This window comes from Trachurus trachurus (assembly GCF_905171665.1).
Source record: "Trachurus trachurus genome assembly, chromosome: 20".
Lineage (NCBI taxonomy): Eukaryota > Metazoa > Chordata > Actinopteri > Carangiformes > Carangidae > Trachurus > Trachurus trachurus.
In genome coordinates this window covers 18,411,840-18,430,850 of record NC_139911.1, presented here as the reverse complement: position 1 = coordinate 18,430,850, position 19,011 = coordinate 18,411,840, and the positions used below count along the sequence as shown (strand labels likewise).

General features: G+C 42.4%; 1 protein-coding gene across 1 annotated transcript in view; it reads right to left on the bottom strand.

The window, feature by feature from the left end:
• The window catches only part of LOC311003591 (uncharacterized protein), a 100,664-nt gene extending 82,962 nt beyond the window's left edge, over nucleotides 1–17,702 (bottom strand). The window contains exon 1 of the mRNA XM_083995361.1: nucleotides 17,481–17,702. The gene's annotated coding sequence lies outside the window, so the exon portion shown is untranslated. The remainder of the gene's footprint in view (nucleotides 1–17,480) is intronic.
• Between the last annotated feature and the right edge of the window lie 1,309 nt (nucleotides 17,703–19,011).

Genomic DNA, 19,011 nt, shown 5'->3' with positions numbered 1-19,011 from the left:
ACACACAGCCCTTCATGCCGTTCTCTCTCCTCATTGGATAACACTTGTATCCCACAAGGAAAATTTTCTCCTCGGGTTACAGCAGAGCAGAGTGACGGAGAGACTCGTGTTTAGGCTGAAATACTTCATGTAAGTGATTGCTGACGGAAAATAGGACTATTTAGGACTTATATTAACAAAAACATTCCACTGATATCTGCTTTAATTCATTCACTCAACACATACTTTGTAGCAAACCAACATAGCAAACTATTAGATACACCGAAAGAAATTCTCACTCCTCATCTGGGAAGAAAGACAATAGCCTGTCCTCCTCTTGCTCTCTGTCAACCGTAGCTTACAGTCAGCTGAGATGATTGACAGGCTTCACGACCGTTAAGGCACATTCACTGCCAACTCAGAAAAAGCACACCGTCATAAATCAGTTGTTTCTAACTTAAAACTTCAGTTGGTAACAATTATTCAGTCATATTTGCTGGAACTGTCACTATATTCTGACATTAAATTGGTAATTTAGGACAAAATCCAACTCCTCTGGCTCCACCTACAGCCTGTAATCATATGTGACCCATTCTATCAAAATGAGTCAGAAGTCCCAACGTTCTATTTTTAGATAATCAGCTGATAACGTGGAAAACCCATAGAAAATCCCAAAAAAATGTTACCCTAATTTCAAAGCAATGACATTCAAAAACAATCTCCCAAAGTTTCACAGTCAAGATAATTGAGAAAAGGCACGTAAATTATGATTAAAGTTGACTTGCAACTTAAAGGTGTACAGAAAAGAAAATTGAATTTAAGCCCACTCTGGGTCATAAAATTAGTGTAATAACTAGGGGTGTAACGGTATATGTATTCGTCCCGTGCCGTCACGGTACGGGGGTCACGGTTCGGTGCACACAGTCACACGACGAAAACGTCTGAATGAATATTTAAAAAAAAAAAAAAAAAGTCGAGTCCTCCAATCTAGGTGGCGATAATGAGCCTCGAAGCTGCCACAACCGTCATAACAGACGAAGAAGAGAGGTGATGAGAGAGTGAAGTTAGAGGAGGAGAGCTGTCTGCTGCATTTATCTCACCGTGGCTTCTCAATGAAACACAACGGCGGCGGCGACGGCGGCTCGCGACTGGTCCACCGGAAAAAGTCCGTCGGCGATATTTCACGGATGCGCGCTGCGTCGCTAGAAACGCATCAAACACGTAGCGCATGTTCACCCGCCTCCCCTCCCACCCTCCCTCCCACATGTCAATCACTGGTGCGAGGAAACAGACAACTTCTGTGCAACAACTTATCCCGCTGCTTTTAAGCCTCTTGACATGAACACAGACAGGACCAGAAACATCACCAAAGCAACTGGCATCTAGTCTAAATTAACTGTATACCAACATTGATGTTAGTTTCTTGTTTTTTTAAAAATAGGCTAATAGTTGCCAGTTGTCAAGTGCAAGTTTTTTCTCCTCTAGAATTAATGAATTGCATGATAACACTCCTAATGCACTTGTTTTATTTTATATTCTATTTTTTTTCTACTTTTATAACACAAGACAGATTTTAATTTTACATTCAATTAGTGTCTGTTGTACCGAAACCGTACCGAACCGTGACCCCTGAACCGAGGTACATACCGAACCGTGACTTTTGTGTACCGTTACACCCCTAGTAATAACTCATCTATCAGACGATGTAGGCCAAACTTTGTGCAAAATTCTATTTTTTAGTAAATCAGGGATGAAAATGTGTATTTTTTTTTCGCATTGGATAATGCAGGCGGACGGATTATACGTCAGCCTGTACACGATTCACCAGCCACTGATATTGGATCCGTAATCCGCCATTCAAACGTCTGAGACACGCACACACACACGGAGCTCGGGCTCGCCCCAAGCTTTGAATATCCCGCCCGCTCGATAACGACCAATCAAATTTGTTTTCCTGACTCGGGTAAACTTGTGTTGCAGCTCGTGACAACTCGGCGGGAACAAAACAGGACAAACGGCCATTTCTGTACACCTTTAAACCCTCTGAAAATGAGCGTTGCATCGGTGCAAAACATGAAATATCTTCTGAACCGTTCATGATAGAGACGAGCTGTAAACTGCATCTGAGTCATTGAATGGTGCCTCTATGATGAGAAGGGACGGGTACAGAAACAGATGCTAAACCGAGTAGCATCGACGCTAACAGAGCGTAGCCTCGATGCTAAACTGAACGTAGCATCAATGCTAAACCGAACGGAGCAACGACACAACGCTTGCGCATGTTTTACAAAACATCAACAAAACATGACAACTTCTGAACCGTTTATGATAGAGACGAGCTGTAAAAAGCATCTGAATTGTGAGATTCCCTGCTTTCCGAGGGTCATTGAATGGTGCATCTATGACAACAAGGGACCGTATAGGGTGCATGTAATCACGTGGTACAGGAACAGATGCCAGAGTCACTGGCAAAAACTTTAACTGCAATTTTCTCAGATTTTAGAACGGAATAAGAGAGTGAAAGATCGTAATTCAAATGGCCACATCCCAAAAACCATCAAACATATGACTTTGACTAGGGTATCATTTTAAAGCTTATTTTCTAATCTTTCCACTGCTACCAAAATCTCAACTTTGAAATTTGGGTCACTGTGACTCATTTTGATGGATCAAGTCACATATTTGCTGAAATCCACCGCGACCGAAGATTCTCCACCAGTCAGGTAGAGGAAGCAGGAGGAGCAGCCAATCGCAGCTCGTACACGTCGTAGTAAGCTGACGAAAGTGAAAGTAAAGTCTGCGACTTGGTCAGAAATTTCAAGACGATACACCTTCAGCTCCGTCTTTTCACCTCAAAAATCTCTCTACCCAACAGCTCGTCATGCTTTGTATGGATGTGATCTGCTGTATTTTGGGCAAGAGAACGTCTTTGGCTCTATTGTGACATATTTAAAAGATCTTGAGGAAGATTGGTGATTGGTGGCTTCACTGAGAACTTCAGTAAAAGTAAATATTTCTGCCAGTACTGTGACATAGACAGACTTTCCAAAATGTGCCAACCAAATTAGGCCACCCCCCCGCACAAAGCAAAGCTACGAGAACTGGGTTAACCCTCTGGAGTCCCTGGACGCGCCCCCGCGTCTTTATCACGTGACAGATTAATGACGACGTAGCAGCAAGACGCAGCCTTGTCCCAGCTGTGTCTCAACTTGTGTCGAAAGTGCTGACCACAAACTATATATCCGTTTTTAAATTGTGTTGATAGGCCAAATAAAACCAGATTTATTATATATTATTTACGCCATACTTTTTCCTGAATATTTTCGTCACGTTCGGTGCATTTTGAGACCGGAAAAGTGAGCTATTAAGTGTGACGAAAGTGCTGGCAGCTTGCCAAAAAAAAAAAAAAAACCATGACAACCTCTCTCCTATTGGTGGAAAAATGCACCACATCGATCAATCAAAAAATAGCATGGCAAAGCCCGGCATTTAGTTGCTGGGGAAAAAGGGAAAGTTGTGGGAGTTACGGCGGCGATAGATAGAGACAGAGATAGTGATAGTGAGTTTTGAGATTGGAGTGATTTGTGACATTTAGCGTATTTTGAGTGCATAGTTAGTGTGTAGTGGTTTAGTGTAGTGTGTAGTGTCGTGTGTTTAGTGATTAGTGCAGTCGTTTTTTTGTTTTTTGTGACAAAACAATGAGGCGGCTGATGAATGTGGAGCGGGCGGCGGAGCTCTTCTTCGAGCTGGACGGAGCGGAGGGAGACGCCGCGGAGCCCGAGTCTGACTCTGAGCCGGAGAGTGCGGACTTTGACGACGAAGTGGATGATACCTCGTTTGTTTTGGAGGAGGAGAGAAAGAAAGAGGAGCCTCCGACGTGTGTACGGAGTCGGAGATCCGCCCAGAGGACGGGACGGCGCGTCACGCCCACCAGGGCCGGTCCCCGCTGCCTGCAGCAGAGCCACGCAGCAGAGCCACGCAGCAGCTCTGAGCCCTGGAAGACGGAGGAGGATGCTGACGCTGCCCCAGCAGTAAGCAGGTTCCAGCCTCACAGACCACCAGGAGTCCAGGTAGAGACACTTTCCCCCCACAGTCCAAAATACCTTTTTCTTTTGTTTTTTGCCACTGACACAGTCAATACCATCTGCAGCAACACCAACAAAAATGCTGCAAAAAATAAAGAGTCAGGGAAAAAATACATATGACATAGAGAAGGAGGACCTGTATGAGTTTTTTGGTCTCCTGATCTATATGTCATTGGTGTCGCTGCCGAGTCTCCAGGACTACTGGAGACAGAATCACATTTTGTCGGTGCCACTCCCAGCCAAAGTGATGACCAGAGACAGGTTCAGGTCCATATTCTGGAACCTCCACCTCAGTGATCCTGAGGAGGATGCAGAGAACGACAGGAAGAAGGGAACACCAGGCCATGACAAGCTGTTCAGAGTCAGGCCTCTGTATGATGACATCCTCCTTGCCTGCCAGTCTTATTACCAACCGAGGAGGGAGCTGTCAGTGGATGAAAGGATGGTGGCAACTAAGGCAAAGACCGGCATGACACAATACATGAAAGACAAGCCAACTAAATGGGGGATGAAACTTTTTGTATTGGCTGAGTCAAGCAGTGGCTACACCATCAGGTTCAGCATTTACACAGGGAAGGCTGTAACTGCAAGTGAACATGGGCTGTCTTATGATGTAGTCATGGACCTCATTCAGCCATCCTGTCTCGGCACTGGGTACCATATCTACATGGACAATTTCTACACCAGCCCCAAACTGTTCATGGACCTGGCCAGCATGAAGTTCGGAGCATGTGGCACCTACAGGGAGAACAGAAGAAGATGCCCCAGAGGGAGGGAAAATGCTCTCTCCAAAAAATGCAGAAGAGGATCAGTGAGATGGATCAGAGAGGGGCCACTGGTTTTTGTGAAGTGGATGGATACACGGGAGGTGTCTGTGTGCTCCACCATCCATCCTGCATTTTCAGGTGAGACAGTGCAGAGAAGAGTGAAGGATGGAGATGGACGCTGGGCTGTGAGAGACATCCCCTGTCCCACTCCAATCATGGCCTACAACAAGAGCATGGGTGGGGTCGACCTGTCAGACCAACTCATCCAGTACTACTCCACCCACAGAAAAACTGCTCGCTGGTACCGGACCGTGTTGCTGCACTTCCTGGACATTGCAACAACAAATGCCTTCATCTTGCACCGTGAGATGAGCAATGCCAAGCAGGTGCAGCCCATGACACACAAAGACTTCATGGTGGAGCTGGTGTCTCAGCTTTGTGGCATGGACAAAGCAGGTGTTCCCCAGAGCAGGAGGGGTGATCACATTCCTGTGCCCATCACCACAGCCACAGATGCTGGCCAAAAAGCCACCAAAGGCAGACTGAAGTGTAAGCGCTGCCTTCAGGTGGACAACAGGAGGAGTGACACACCCTGGAAGTGTCAGGCCTGTGATGTGCCCCTCTGTCTTGTGGTGGACAGGAACTGTTTCTTTGAGTGCACAAATAATTTGTGTGTCATTTGGGAGTTATGACATTGTTTTGTAAATAGTTGTACAAAAAACGCCTAAGGCATTGCCTGCATTTTAATGTAAATAGTGGTAAATTTGTCTGTTCTGTGCTAAAATTGTACAAAGGTTTTGAATTTCACAATTTATATTTGCATTATAAGTTATAAAAGTGGTTGGTTAAACATATTTGTGGTTTTCACAAATAAAAATATAACTTTTTTCTACTCGGATTTTATGTTTTCTGTGTGATTTTAGGTCCACTGTGTTAGTATAGTATATCAAAATGGAAAAATAACTGTAAATCCACACAGGTGAGGTTGTGCTGAAAACAATGACACCACACAAGGCAAGGTAAACAGTTTTTAAGGTGAAATATAAAGGTAAAATCAAAAGTAGTCAAAAACGGCCGATTTTACCCTTGACTCCAGAGGGTTAAAGCTAGCTGCGAACCCTCAGGTAAGGGATGTTCTGAGCATTAAATTTGACTCTCTGTTTAATAGATTGAAGCACTTCCATGTCTGTGATCCAGGACCTCCACCATGGCTGGGACTAGGCCTGGAGGACAAGAGGGTTCACTCTGTACATCGGTCTCAGCACCTGGGCGCTAGGGGTGTGTATTGGCAAGGACCTCACGATACGATACGTATCACGATACTTGGGTCACGATACGATATATTGCGATATCCAAATTGTGCGATATATTGTGATATTACATAGTTCGCTGAAAAACTAAGAATGTATTATGCATCTTAAAATCCGAGTTGTAGGCCTATATTTACATTAAATGATAGTAGTAATTCATCACCAAATGAAAACTTTGTTAACATCTGTGTTTTCTAATAAGACAAACTTCTCAGTCTGTTTACCTCACTTCAATCTTTTGTATTGATGCAAAATGGGCAAATATATGCATATGACAAATTGTTTGTATTTCATACTAGTTCAAATTAACTAAATACAAACATGTAGATTGCTGCACTCCTACAAGTAAAAATAAAATAAAATATGTAGTTTTACATTTAAATAAAAATGTTAAATTGAAAATGAAATAACCTTATTATCTGAGACTGACATAACCTGCTGTATATTTACACTCCTGCGCTTCCACGTCCTGTCTGGCAATAAAGGCTGCAGTCACACAGACTGCACTCACACACAGACACTGGCAGTGAGAGACACTCGTCCGTCACACAAACACAACAAACAGCTGTGGATTTCCACGTGTGCTGAGCAGTGAGCGGAACCTACCGCGGCATCTCGCACCACAACAACACCAGCTCCCGTTAGCTTAGCGGCTAGCGGAGCCTGTCGGCTCTACACAGGTCTATGGTCAGCTCTGTAGCATTAGCTCCTCCAGCTGGGCTGCAGCGCTCGCGGTGCTCCGGTTCTACCTGGTTTCCGTGACAACGTGAACACAGCGGCTCCTCCGCTACGCTGAGAAGCTGTGAACAGTCTGCAGTAATCCGTGTTGTTGACGAGGGAGGGGACGCTTGGTGGCATGAGTGCAGGCGCTGTTAGCGTGTGTGGATTAGCATGTAGCTCGGCACAGACGCAGCCTGGCTTGCCCCGTCTAGGTGATCTGACAAGCCGCCTGAGGTGACGCCTCAGTGGGGTTGCACCAGGTGCAGCCCCGGTCTCTCCTGGTCCTCCACGGCGTAGAAAGCCGAGCTCATCCAGCACACTGCACTGGGGTTTGCTTTGCTACGGACGAGTATCAGTCGGTGTCGGTCGCACTGTGGCACATTCTACACTTTATAAAACGTGTGCATTATGTTTGATTTAAACAATGATGGGGCTTTCCTGATCTCTTCCTCTGATGCCTCCAACAACGCCATCTACTGGGCTGAACAAGCAACTACTACTTTAGTACCAAAAAAAATAAATTCACCTTTTTTTTCATCTCAATTTATATAATAAAATATCGATACTTGGCGTCCTTGTATCGATACAGTATCGCCGTTCAAAATATCACGATATTGTGCCGTATCGATATTTTCTTACACCCCTACTGGGCGCATTTGTTCCATAGCAGAATGAACAGAGTGAACCCTCTTGTCAGTCATCCAGTCTCTTTTGTCTCTGTGGGGGGAGGCGGGGCCACTGGCATACACACACAGAGTGCAGCAAGTGAGCCTCGTGAAGAGCGAGGCAAAGACGTCTGCAAAGCCAAATGCCACAGTCCCGGTGTGGGAATATTTCAGCTTCAAACCGAATGAGCAAGGTGAGCCCATCAACACGGACGAGCCAGTATGTGTCATGGCTCTGAGCCTGTCGCCACTCAGTGGCTCGGTTTTCTGTTGTTTTGGACTCTTGTTTTCTTCAGTTCCTGTTTTACTGTATTTTGTAGTTCAGTTCTTGTGCGTTTTGTTCTAGTGTTCACTCTCCTTGGTTTGCCCTCCACACTCTCCTTGCGCACCTGTCCTGTGTTTCACCTCGTCAGCCCTGATGTTCGAAAGTGGTGGCAACAAAGAAAGGCAACACAACAAACTTGCATGCCCACCTAAAACATAATCACCTGACCGAGTTTTCGAGATGCAGAGTCTTCGTCACGACAGTCAACACTCACTGAGGCGTTTGGTTGACAAAGTAAATACAAACGGAAAAGCGCAAAATGGTGTGCACTCACAGAAATCGTAGTTCGCTACATCACAAAAGGAATGCTGCCCTTTAATACAGTTGAAAAGCCAGCATTTTGAGAAATGCTGCAAACGTTTGACCGACAATATGAATTGCCTGGAAGAAAATATGTCACTAACGGTAATTCCAGAGCTTTACAGAGCTTTTTTTTTTAAAGGAAATCGAAGTCATCACATTTTACTCTGCCACTACAGATATGTGGTTAAGCTCAAACATGACCCCCTACATGAGTTGGACCATACACTATGGGCCTGTCCCAATACACCCCCTAGCCCTACTTTTTAACCCTATCCCTAAATTGCGCGCGTTCCCGCGAGGGTAGTGGTGTCCCAATTGCTCTTTGCATGTAGGGGTAGTGGACATAACGAGGGGGAGGGGGTATGAATCTAGCCCTTCAGAGCGAGGGATTTCAGATGCTGACTCGCCGAGGGAGGGCCAGAGAAAATTTCCCAGAATGCTTTGCGTCACCATTTGCATACCACAGCAAACAACAATGGCGGCCCCCGGAGACCGAGAGGACCCGGAGAAAAAAAATCACAAATGTACGTAATCTCGCATGGATTTTTTAAAAAAGGGTTGTAATAACAGTGTCTGTGTGTATGTTGAACAGTTTAACGTAAGATAATGCAATATGTGACCACAACAATTGCTGTTTACGGTAGAGTCGGCTAACGTTAGGTAACATTGCCATGCCCTGTTATTAACATTACTCGTTAGGTTTCATATTTCCTGCAAATTTGTCGGATATTTCACATTGGTATGATAACAAAGCAGCAAGTAAGGTTATCTATACTTCGTACCGACCGTTACGAACGTTATCTAGCTAACGTTAGCTAGCAGAACCCCCCAAAGTTGCTCCCAAAGTCCCACCGGTCGTTAACGTTAGCACAGCGCTATGGTAACGTTAGCAAGCAAATGGCGTTTATTTACCTTGCAGTAATCACACATTTCATACCAGGGACTCCGGATCAAGTCCGGTACCTAATCAGGTACCAGACGAACAATGAGGTCAACTACACAAAGAAAAAATATGCTGCGAAAACACAATGGGAGTGAGTGATCCAACGTTAGCTATCTACTTGCCAAGTATCTGTGATGGGGTCCTTAACCATAGTTAACATATTCATCACTGTTTTCTGTTACAGGAAACTCATCAAAGAACTGGATCTGGAAGGGAAAGTGACCACGTCTCAGGTCTCAAAGAAATGGGAAAACCTTTAAAAAAAAATAAGGTAAGCAATGGCAATGTTATCTGCTGAAGAGATGATGCTCAGCAAAAAGCTTTCCATGTAAAGTATTTATCCTCTGTGTGTGTCTGTGTCTTATGTAGGACCTCAAAACACCAAAGACGGGGTCAGGGACCGACAGTGGGGAGGTCACTGCAGCTACCTGGGTTTTCTATGAGGATATGCACGCTGTTTTGGGGGCCAGACCATCAGTTATGCCTCCAGTTCTGGTGGCGTCTTGTCAAGATCCAACCCAAATCCTGATGGTAAGTTTAGCAGGAAAGCACAACCTCATTCCCCAGTCCTTCTTCCTATAGTTATCTTGTGCTCTTTCGCCCTTTTAATCCCTGGGACTACAGATGGAAATTAGCTGTGAGCTAAATCTGGTGTGAACCATCTCTTCATTTTTTCTGCAAATGATTAATGTAATTGCACACTGTCATTTATTAAACTAATAAACTAAACTAAACACTGACCAGTGGCTAGGCAGCAGCTGGGAACTTTGACAGTGAGAGATAGACAGTGACCGACAGAAGCCTTACGTGTTACTCGGCCCCCAGTCAGTGGACCTAGAGGTCCTGGGCTGTGATGTGATAAGACACTCCTGTACCTGAACTGTCATTTTCTTTTCAGAGCATAACCGACCCTCCGTTGTCACCAGTGTCCTCTCCCGGAACTCAGGATGAAAGGACAGAGGTAATTTATGGTATGATGGTGATGTGTGTGTATGACACTTTAGAAGAGGCCAGCACATCAACAGCCCCAAGCCCTGCCACTTCAAATGCCTCAAACACTGCAGCATCAACTGGAAGTGCCTCCGACCCACCACCAAGTGGAGCTTCTTCAAAGCGGGCATCAGGTCCACTTCAATCCCCCCCAAAAAAGAGAAGAAATCCTGTGCTGGACTTCCTAAAGCAGGAGTCTGCAAAGGAACAGCAACGGCACGAGTAGAGAGAGGCAAAAACAGACAGGTTCTTAAGCTTATTTGAGAAACTTGTCGACAAAATTCCTGATAAGCAGTAGTCGTACACAGACACACATGCCTACACTGCGATTCAATACATTCACAAGCACAGGCATCATTCCTGCAGTTTTTTGTTTAATATGCAGGCTTTTTTTTTAAACATTGTTTGTTCTAAGTTATTTCTGCTCATATGTGCATATGATTGATAATTTATTTATATGTGCACGTATTTGTAAGTTATTTGTTATATTTATAGTTTTGTATTTCAGGGAATACAGTTGTATATAATTACTGTATAATACTGTGGACTGCACAATAAGAATAAAAACCACTATGTGGACTAATTTAATAATTTGATAGGAAAAAGCACTTTCCCATTTTTGTTGTGTGCAATGTTTACATTTAGATTTATAAGAAAGCACACAAATTGTGTTTCAAGCCATATTGTTGTATTCTGAATACAATTGCAATAGATTCAAAATAAACAGTATTTTTTTTGCTGCAGATTTTCTCACTGTCCTCATTTTACTACTGATCTCACTGTATAGTTTATAATTTGTGACATTACTTTTGAGAAACTCCACGAGAAAAAAACTGTTGTGTAACAAGTTTTATTACAGACATTTTAAAGCAGAACTATGCAAGTCGACCGGAAATAGCTCACTCCTTCGTTGGTTTCTCTTTTTTTCCCTCTCCGGGGCTCCCCCACAGTTCTGGGAGGCACATGTCACTGTCGTAAAAAAAAAAACTCGCCGCCACCACCTCCTCCACCCCCTCCCTACACGTGCTTGTGTTTACTGCTGAAGGTAGAGAGCGGTGTTTGCTAAGCCCTGCTAACACGGAGCTAACGCTAACACGGAGCTAATGCTAACACGGCGCTAACGCTAATACGGCCACACACAGACAAAGACACAGACATACACACACATGAATAAAGGTTCCAAAACGCGAAGGCGTGTGTGTGTCATGATGTATTACATTATCTTATTCATGGGTTGCAGTGACGTCACGTCGAAGGGACCGCCGCCATATTTGTGTCCGATTTGACAGGTCTCCTCATATGACAGCATGCAAACCACAGGATGGAAATGACAGTTTCTTGACAAAATGACAGGGTTTCATACATCCTGTCTGGGTTTATAACAACAGACTAACTCTATATTATCCCACTTATTACACAGTTTATGAATTACCGTAATTAATTAATTTGAGACGTAATGTTGATCAAAGTCCTTAGTCTGGTCACTTCTCCGCTGTTTGCTCCTCACCCTCCTCTCGGTCGACTCGTGTGTAGTTGTTTTCAATGGGCTTTTGATAATCAATCGATGAATTATCATGTTACGATGTGCGCATTTATGTAGTCCTGTCTGTCATAAGAGATTAAGGTTACGGGACACGTTTGTGTCACAGACTCGCGGTGGCACAGACACAGCTGGTCACAGCTGGTCACAGCTGTGACACTGCGCTGGCCCGTCCGCTCTGTCCGCAGGTTTGGTTTCCAGCAGCGGTGAGGGAGGCAGAGAGCCTCCACTCTCCCTCTAACAAGCTACAAGTCATTTTTCTAACATCACAATTAGTCTGAAGCTGGTAAAAATGAAACACAAGGTAAAAATCCTTGATAGTTCTTCTGCCCTGCTCCGCTGATCAGAGCGGTGTCCCTAGCAACGGCCCGTTTTACTTAGCAACAGTCTGTTATACAGAAATAAAAGACCCTAAATGCAGAATCAGTGAGTAATTAATAAGAAAGTAATCAAAATGCAGAATTCAATACATCCATATTATTTAAAAAAAAAAAATGAATCCCTTCTTTTTGTGAGACTTGTCACAGCCCATGCTGCCACTGATAGACTGCCTGCAGTTTATTCCGCCTATATTTTACGTCTTTTGGGATAGAATAAAACTGCAGTCCGGGGTTTCTTTGGCGACTGCTATCACAGTCAACAGCACAATATAATCCTGGCATCTTTCAAATAACGTCAATTTTCGGTCTCTTGCTGATTTCCTCCTACTACTCCACTTGTTCTGGTAACGTGACGCTGTGATCTGTGCCCAGATTGCCCTGATTCGGACACAAATATGGCGGCGCAGAAACACAGTGACGTCATGTGAATCTAATGAATAAAAGATCCATGGTGTGTGTGTCCGTGTTAGCATTAGCTCCGTGTTAGCCACAAGCCTTAATCCAAAGCTGTACCCATCGTTACTGTCCTCTATAATTCCAACTATGGACCTCTGATAGCGAGGACAGTAACGATGGTATACAGCTTTGGCAAAATTGGACTAATATTGACAACATCAGCAAATGTTTACTTGGCCATGGTAAGACCGGGGTGCCCTGTACATTATCTCACACATGTAGTTTCTTTATGTTAGAGTCACTAGGTTATGGGTTGGTTTCCCTCACACAGTTAGAGGTAGTCAGGCCCAGTTTTGTTCTTTTTAGTTTCTTTGGCACAACCCCCACAGCCTCCTTCCCTCATCCACTTAATAGAATCCTTTGTTTATTTGTTTGATCCTCATTCTTTGTGAATAAATCCACATCTTTTTTTTTCCTCTAGTCCTGTGTCTTTCTCTTCATTGGTTGTCAAGTTACTGTTTTCAACAGGAGACATAACACCCTGGCAGATATATCTGTATCCACTGTCTCTGTACCAGAGATGTGATGTTAACCTTGAGCCTTTACATCATTCTGTCTCAGGTAAAGATATGGAATCAGTGGAGGATGTCATCAGAAAGGCCCTATAACAATCCAGCAGGAGGACCGTGACAACCTGACGACCCATTTGAGAAGTATTGGTGTAACAGACTGTGACCTCCAGTTTGTCACGTTAAAAGACCTAAAACGTATCCACTACCTAAACAATTAATTCATCTTTTACACTAAAATCTTGTTACGTTTCAGGACAGTTGTTGAGTTCTCTTCTGACACCTTACTGTCTTTTGTTTGCAATGTGTTGTAGCTTGGCATATGCATATTTCAATATTCTATCTGAAAGGGGGTGTGGGGCGGAGGGGGGGGAGGAGGAGTGGAAGGGAGAGGAGAGGAGAAGACAGAAGAGGGAGAAGAGAGGACCATTTTATTGTTACATCATAATATGGATTCAGACATGATGTTGTATGTTGAGTATTTATAGTATGGTTTTTGTACAGTTAAAGCAGTACTAAAGAACTTTCAGTTTTGGTTGAGTTTGGCGGCGCCTGTGGACCAAAGCGGTAGTGTTTTGCCTGAAGGAAGACTCCATTTCCCATGAACACTAGCGTGAAGCCCTGTAAATATCCTGCATTAAAATGAACAGAAGACATCAAAACTAAGTTTCTGTTTCCAGTGGATCATTTCAAAGTGAAAACACAAACATAATCCATTGCTAAAGTGCCGTTTTGCCTGTTCCCTCCTTGTTGTGACTCGCAAAAGTGAAAGTGAAACTTAAGTGAGAGCAGGGTTCCTACCATGCTCCTCAAAGCTGCTTAGTGCCAGAGAAAGAGATACAGACCCCCTCAGACCACGACAGAGGTGCCATTCAACTTGTTGTAAGTCGGTGTATCATCACAAAAGTTATGAAAATATTTTATGAAGGTTGAAAAGTTCCTTAGTGTTGGTTTAATGTGTTGGATTTAATGGAATATTTAATGTTGGTTAATAGGTAGAACATGTTCATGGAAATTTTAAGGACATACAGTGTATCTTCCTGTGTAACTGATTTTTCAGGGTCAAATAAACAATGGATTACAATGGTGTTCTGCTATTGTTTTTGCTGTTTTGCATGTAAGAAATGTGAATTATGTTTAAAATGAATGAAGCTAAACTACTACTGAAAAAATAAGCTAATGTGCAAATGAAAATAGGAATATAATAGTAATACTGTAAATCAAATTGCAGCAAAATACTGTAAATGGAATTACAGTAATGGTATTCTAAATAAATATCACAGTAGAAATATAGTAAATTAAATTACAGTAGCCTACTGTAAATGAAATTACAACACTCTTTCTTTACAGTATGCTCCTGTTACATAAATCACAGATGTTAATTTTGGGTTGAGGCTCATTCTATTAAAAGGAGAGTAATCTGGACTAATAGGAAGCTGTGCTCTGGTGACTGCTTTGTTATCTGCCAGTCTGACTCCCTGTTTTTGCTGCAGGATTTTCCAGTCCACCTCCGAAAGGAAACAGCAGCTGGAAAACCAGGCGCTGCAGCTGATAGGAACTGAGTGGAACCACACAGGTGGCCCTTCCATTTGACTTGGACACACTGAAAAAGCATATGTAGAGGGCCCTTTTATTATCCTGCTTGTGTGTGCCTTGATGTTATATACATTCAATATTTAGCCCCTAAACTTTGACCTGAAACCTTAATCCAGCTCTGGAAAACTTGGTAAAATGACCTCTCCTTTGTATACTATTCTTATACAAAATTCATGCTATACAGACACATGGGAGTCAATTACATTACGCCTTATCCTAAATGGTCATTTTAGTGGTAACATAATGCAGGAAAAAACTCAAAGAAGCAGCAAATCGATAGCCAATTTCCTCCTTGAGGACCACCGTGCCACAGTAGGCATAGTTAATAGTTGCTCTAACAAACAGTCCAAATCCCAAAGGGTATTCAAAAAACAATGATGAAGCAAAGAGGCAAGTAATCCTCACTTTTCAAAAACTGGAATGTGCAGGTATTTTGCTTAAAATGAAAAAGGACAAAATCTATTTGAATTGCTGATTGGTGTATATTAATTTTCTAATGATACAACAAGTAGACTTTTTTCATTCTTTCTTATAGATATAGAATCTCATCATCTGTCTTAGGACAACCAACACTGAAACCTTACATGATGCCAGTCTTGAATAGAAAATAGCCTACTTCATTGCCTACCATTTGCATGCAATTGGCAGAATTGGTCTTTGCATATGTGCAGGAAAAAAAAGAGAGTGCTTGATGGAGCTGAGGGCCGAGTTGGGATTAGAGGAGGTAGATAAATGTAAATGTGCTGTGTGCTGGTACTTTGGTACACTGACCTGTGCTGAGTTAGGAGGCTGCCAAAAATACACATTCATATTCATATCAAGTCACATGAAAATGTGACTTCCACACCCACCATATAGTCCAGGCAATTTAGCTCATTTTGGACCCAAAAATAGAACTAATTGTCACAGAAGGTTTTTCACCATACATCATTTCTATGAGGTGTCCAGAACAACATACTAAAAGTCCTAAGAAATCCTAGTTGGGGAAATATGTTTAATTTGCATCATTATTTACTGTATAAAGTCTATGGTGCCGACAACAATACACCCCAATGGGGCTATTTTTTTCCTTTACTCCTATCACAATGAAACTTTACATGATGAAAGTATCCATGAAATGTAACATTTTTTGTATTACAAGTTTCTTTGAAAATTAATTTGAATATGCAAATGAGCCTTACACTAATCAATTATGCCCAAAATACACCCGAATAGGCTTCCTTTTTTTCCTTTACTCCTACCACAATGAAACTTTGCACAATGAAAGTAGACATTAAAAGTAACATTTTTTGTATTACAAGTTTCTTGGAAAATGAATTTGAATATGCAAATGAGCAATACACTAATGGAATATGCCCAAAATACACCCAAATAGGCTTATTTTCTTCCTTTACTCCTACCACAATCACCCTTCACACAATAAAAGTATACATGAAAAGTAACATTTCTGTATTTCAAGTTTCTTGGAAAATTAATTTTAAATATGTAAATGAGCTCAACACTAATTGACTTATGGTCAAGAAGCCATAAAGCTGCAAGCAGCAAAAACAGGGGCCAAATAACTTAGTTCTTAGTCCCGCTCATATGTTGTTGAACATATATATAACATCATAAATGTCATATATAATATAACATCACACACAGTCGTTGAAACGACTTTGATGAATTCTGACTTTCTTCTGATGTTCTCTGCGAACTGGGAGGAAAGTCGTTAGGTAAGGCTTGTTCGCTAATAATAAAAAAAAGAATTTAGAAAGCAACTGGAGACAAGACTGTGCAATTAATTCTTAAGGTCAATATAGGTCTTTTAAGTGTGGCAAGTGACATGTGTGTATGCATAAGTCAAGTGTGGCAAGTGACAGCACTCAGTGCATAGGTTAACTTATTGAATGGACATGAATGTGTTAGTTATTTGGCCCCTGTTGCTGCTTGTGGCTTTATGGCTTCTTGACCATAAGTCAATTAGTGTTGAGCTCATTTACATATTTAAAATTAATTTTCCAAGAAACTTGAAATACAGAAATGTTACTTTTCATGTATACTTTTATTGTGTGAAGTGTGATTGTGGTAGGAGTAAAGGAAGAAAATAAGCCTATTCGGGTGTATTTTGGGCATATTCCATTAGTGTATTGCTCATTTGCATATTCAAATTCATTTTCAAAGAAACTTGTAATACAAAAAATGTTACATTTCATGGATACTTTCATTGTGTAAAGTTTCATTGTGATAGGAGTAAAGGGAAAAAATAGCCCCATTGGGGTGTATTGTTGTCGGCACCATAGACTTTATACAGTAAATAATGATGCGAATTAAACATATTTCCCCAACTAGGATTTCTTAGGACTTTTAGTATGTTGTTCTAGACACCTCATAGAAATGATGTATGGTGAAAAACCTTCTGTGACAATTAGTCTGTCGTAAAACGCTATTTTGCCTGGACTAATAGTCCCTTCCTGGTATCTAAACAAAGTACTGCCTGCATGGCCCACAAAGCAAATCCCAAAACAACTCCAATACAGTATACCATACCACAAAGCTGGTAACTTACAAACTCCGAATTTACTGTGTCCGAGTAAACATAAACATTATCACAGCAATGTCCAGCCTCTGCTGCAGGCATATAAAGCACTGTAAATTCCAGCCAATATACAACATCCTGGATGTCAACAGCAGAAATATACAGCAATGGCGCAGGTCATAAAACTGCCATAAAACACACACACGCACACACACGCACACGCACACACACACACACACACACACACACACACACACACACACACACACACACACACACACACACACACACACACACACACACACACACACACACACACACACACACACACACACACACACAGGAGCCAAGAAACTCAGGGACACAGACAGCGAGGGAAATATGTTTGACTCACGTTACTTGCAGACGGAGGCCTTTCTCCTGTTCGTTACGAAGGAGGAGTGGTCCGTATCCATCATGGCGTTGATGTCCGACTGCACTTGTTTCTTCTGGAGGTTTTTCTCCATCCTTCACTGCTGCTCGCTAATTACTTTCCAAAGCAACTACCCCCTCCGCTTATTTAATTTGCATAACTTTACTAACTTTCCAAAAATTATTCCATAAAGAAAACGTCCTGGCGTTAGTGGCGCGTGCGGTGTTGCAGGCAGCAGCGCGACCACACTGTCAACACGTGATTGATTGATAGTCTAATCAGCGCAAATGAGCTTCACCTGGCTCAAAGCTGGTGCGCGCGGACTCGCTGACGTTCATCACCCAGAGCAACAGAGAGGCATCATGATCTCACTTATTTTAACGGTTTAAATGAAGAAAAAAAAAAGGGAAAGATGGCAATAAATGCAGTTATGTGGCAAATAAAATGATTGAATCTTTCTGGGGGAAAATGGTCTGGTATGCTTTATCTCTCTGTGAGCCACAGAGCAGATGTCAATGCTGCTGCTCTGTCATTGGTTATAAACTGAGGTGTGTTCAAGTGTAACTTTTTAACAGAGGATCTGAGGTGCCATAAAGCATGTGGTGAAACAATCCCTCATTTTTTTCTCTCATAGACTGTAGGCTTAGGCTATATAAAAAATGTGTGTGTTGCTGTTGTTGTACTACAACATAAAAGTAGACCTGCAGGCTTGGAAAAGTATTTGTTGGCTATGTGAGTGTGTCTCAGTGTGTGTGTGTGTGTGTGTGTGTGTGTGTGTGTGTGTGTGTGTGTGTGTGTGTGTGTGTGTGTGTGTGTGTGTGTGTGTGTGTAGCTGCTAGTATGACTAAGCCTTTCTGCTGTTGACTTTGTTTGTTCCTGTTTACTCTCCAAGCAGCTCCTAAGTGAGGTCCATTAAAGGCAGGCAAACACCATTACAGAACTCAGGAAAAAAGATAAAAACTACCATCTTCCTGTCTCAAATCAGAGGGATGTTTTTTTTCTCAATTCAGAAAAGTCTGTTTTCCCAAATGTGTTACAATCGTCTGATACCATTTAAGGGGGCAGCAGCAGCAGCAGCACTGGCCTGACACTACTTGATTTCCCTTTTTCCTATTTGCAAATGTCACTTCATATTTAAGTTGTGTATTTTTTATTTGAATCTTACTGCATGCGGTCACCATCACTTATGGAACCACTCAGGTTGTGTTGCAGAAGCCTCATTTTAAATTCACGCGAGGACTAATGGATAAAATTACAAAAATCTGGTCTTGGAACATAAACACATCCAGCAAAACCAACCCATCTGTCTACAAAAACCATATGTATCTTTTATATCCCTGCTTTAGCAAAATTAGTTAACTCTTTCACTGCCAAAGACGAGTTATCTCGTCTTAGCGAATCCAAGCGTAGTCTGCCAAAGACGAGATAACTCGTCTTAGCGTTTTTTTAATGGCAACGCAATGTTGAATGTCTTGCCCTACTCTTCTGTGAAGATCAGACTTGTATCATCAAA